Source organism: Moschus berezovskii, chromosome 5, assembly GCF_049115385.1.
Source record: "Moschus berezovskii isolate FMDL1 chromosome 5, NW_MosBer_1.0, whole genome shotgun sequence".
Lineage (NCBI taxonomy): Eukaryota > Metazoa > Chordata > Mammalia > Artiodactyla > Moschidae > Moschus > Moschus berezovskii.
The window spans coordinates 49,848,588-49,852,349 of record NC_142464.1 but is presented as its reverse complement, the minus strand read 5'-3'; positions in this window follow the sequence as shown (position 1 = coordinate 49,852,349).

Below are 3,762 nucleotides of genomic sequence, written 5' to 3'. Positions count from 1 at the left end.
TTAGATAGAAGCTGGACCTTAGAAACAAATCGTCCTGTGTCCCAACCCTGGCTGGTCAGACTTTGGTGTATGATATTTTTATTTAATCTATAAAATGGAAATGCTCATTTTTTTTTCTTTTTTGACATGAATCCGCCCCGGGTGTACATGAGTTCCCCTTTCTGAACCCCCTCCCACCTCCCTCCTCCCTTTGTCCTTCCTCTGGGTCATCCCCGTGCACCAGCCCCGAGCATCCTGTATCATGCGTCGAACCTGGACTGGTGATTTGTTTCACATATGATAATATACATGTTTCAGTGCCATTCTCCCAAATCATGGCACCCTCGCCCTCTCCCAGAGTCCAAAAGACAGTTCTATACACCTGTGTCGCTTTTGCTGTCTCGTATACAGGGTTGAAATTAAAAGACGCTTACTCCTTGGAAGGAAAGTTATGACCAACCTAGATAGTATATTAAAAATCAGAAACATTACTTTGCCAACCAAGGTCCGTCTAGTCAAGGCTATGGTTTTTCCCGTGGTCATGTATGGATGTGAGAGTTGGACTGTGAAGAAAGCTGATCGCCGAAGAATCGATGCTTTTGAACTGTGGTGTTGGAGAAGACTCTTGAGAGTCCCTTATACTGCAAGGAGATCCAACCAGTCCATTCTAAAGGAGATCAATCCTGGATGTTCATTGGAGGGACTGATGCTAAAGCTGAAACTGCAATACTTTGGCCACCTCATGCGACGAGTTGACTCACTGGAAAAGACTCTGATGCTGGGAAAGGTTGGGGGCGGGAGGAGAAGAGGACGACGGAGAATGAGATGGCTGGATGGCATCACCGACTCTGTGGACATGGGTGTGAGTGAACTCCGGGAGTTGGTGATGGACAGGGAGGCCTGGCGTGCTGTGATTCATGGGGTCGCGGAGAGTCGGACACGACTGAGCGACTGAACTGAACTGAACTGATACAGGGTTATCATTACCATCTTTCTAAATTCCATATATATGAATTAGTATACTGTGTTGGTGTTTTTCTTTCTTGAATCAGTTCTAATGAGGTGGATGAAACTGGAGTCTATTATACAGAGTGAAGTAAGTCAGAAAGAAGGAAATGCTCATTTTGTCCTTACCCAAAGAGAGGTCTGGCTTTTGTTTCTATCTCTGGAAGATAACTTCTAAACCTTCAGCTCTCAATAGGAGTGTTGTTCATGGTGGCCCCTTTGAACTACCTCTAATAGTGCATGTTAAGAAGGTGACTCATGGTCCGCTCTAAATGAGGTGGATAAATCTGGAGCCTATCATACAGAGGGAAGTAAGTCAGAAAGGGAAAGACAAATACTGTATAGTAATGAATATATATGGAATCTAGAAAGATGGTACTGACTCTCTGACATGCAGAGCAGCAAAGGAGTTACAGATGTAAAGAGCAGACTTTTGGACTCAGCAGGAGGAGGAGATGGGGGGATGATTTGAGAGAATAGCATTGAAACGTATACATTACCATATATAAAACAGATGACCATTGCAAGTTTGATGCATGAAGCAGGGCACCCAAAGACGGTGCTCTGTGACAACCCAGAGGGAGGGGGTCGGGAGGGAGGTACGAGGGGGTTCAGGATGGAGGGGACACATGTATACCTATGGCTGATTCATGCTGATGTATGGGAAACACCATCAGAATATTGTAATTATCATTCAATTAAGTAAATTAAAAAATTACGAAGGTGACTCATGATAGACCCCCTTGGACCACTGGTATATCTGTCAATCAACCATTCCAAGATTATGAGACCCCAATAAAAATTCTCTAGAGTGAAGCTCAGGTGATCTTCCCAGATTGACAATATTTCATGCATCTGGTCAAACATGATTGTTAGCGGGGTAAAGCACCTTGAGGATGCTGGGAGCTATAGAAACCCTCTGAGACCCCACTGCACGCCCCTCTTCCTTTGACTGATTCTAGTTGACATCCTTTTTTTTCTATGAAAGTTCATATCTGTGACTATAATAGCTCTCAGTGAGTTCTGTGAGGCTTCCTAGGTGACCATTAAATCTGAGGTTGATTTTGGGAAACTCCTGAACTTGCAGCTGGCGTCAGAAATTAGGGTAGTTTTTATATGAAATCCTTCCTCTAACTTTGCATTTGGATCCTAACTCCGCATAGTTGAGGTCAGAAGTCTTGGGCAGACGTGGCAGTCAGAAAGCTGTATCCTTAACCTCCTAAATGGCTTAACTCCAGGTACTACCATACTTGTGAAGATTAACTCATATATTCCACTAATGTTTGCTCAAACTATAGAGTAGTCATGGTGTGTTGCACTGGAGATAAAGCAATGAAGCAGCCTCTGCCCTCATGGAGCATAGAACCCAGATCAAGTGATGTCAGGTATGTGTGATGGACTGAATGTTTGTATCCCTCCAAAATTCATATGTTGAAATCCTAATCCCAAATATGATGGTATGAGGAGGTGGGGCCTTTAGGAGGTAATTAGGTCATGAGGATAGAGCCATCATGAATGGACTCAGAGAACTCTCTCAATCCATTCTGCCATGAGAGGATACAAGATAGCAGTATGCAGTCCAGAAGAAGACCCTCACCAAAACTCAACTGTACTGGCACCCTGATCTCAACTTCCAGCCACCAGACTGTGAGAAACAAATTTCTGTTATATTTAACCGAACCAGCCTGTGATACTTTGTTATAGCAACCTCAGTTCAGTCACTCAGTCATGTCCGACTCTTTGTGACCCTATGGACTGCCAGGCTTCCCTGTTCATCACCAACTACTGAAGCTTGGTCAAACTCATTGAGTTGGTGATACCATCCAATCATCTCATCCTGTTGTTCCCTTCTCCTCCTGCCTTCAATCTTGCCCAGCATCAGGGTTTTTTCCCAATGAGTCAGTTCGCATCAGGTGGCCAAAGTGTTAGAGTTTCAACTTCAGCATCAGTCCTTCCAATGAATATTCAGGACAGATTTCCTGTAGGATAGAATGGTTAGATCTCCTTGCAGTCCAAGGGGCTCTCAAGAGTTTTCTCCAACACCACAGTTCAAAAGCATCAATTCTTCAGCGCTCATATAAATATAAATACTAGTGTCATCATCACCTAGATGGCATTTTGAATTCATGAATATAATGAATTTGTATCGAAAGGATTTACAGAGCTCTTGACTCAAGAAACAAAAGGTCTCTTCAAGCTCAAGGGAAAACAAAAGATCCTAGAAGAGAAGAAGCGGATTGTTCTTGCATGGACTTCCTTCTCACGCATAACTGAGAGTCTACGGCAGAAACACACAATCTGGTCATCCAAATAACAATTTATTACCACGCAGGTATGTAACAGAAACCCAAAAATGATGCTTCATTAAAGTATTTGAAGCCAACAGGAGAAACACATGTACAGAAATAAGACTCACCACCAAGAGCTAATATGAAGTTATATCTTATTTTTTTCATAAATTATAGCACCACTAGATTAGAATATGTTGCAAGTACAAATACTTCATTGGCCCCAGGGATCTTGAGAGTAAACACAAACTCTGTTTTTTAACATTCATAATGGGCATGTTGGGGCTTCCTGGTGGCTCAGATGGTAAAGAATCCACCTGCAATGAAGGAGACTGGGGTTCGATTCCTGGGTGAGGAGGATCTCTTGGAGAAGGGAGTGGCTTCCCACTCCAGTATTCTTGTCTGGAGAATTCCATGGACAGAGGAGCCTGGCGGGATACAGTCCATGGGGTCACAAAGAGTTGGGACACACCTGAGCAACTAACACATT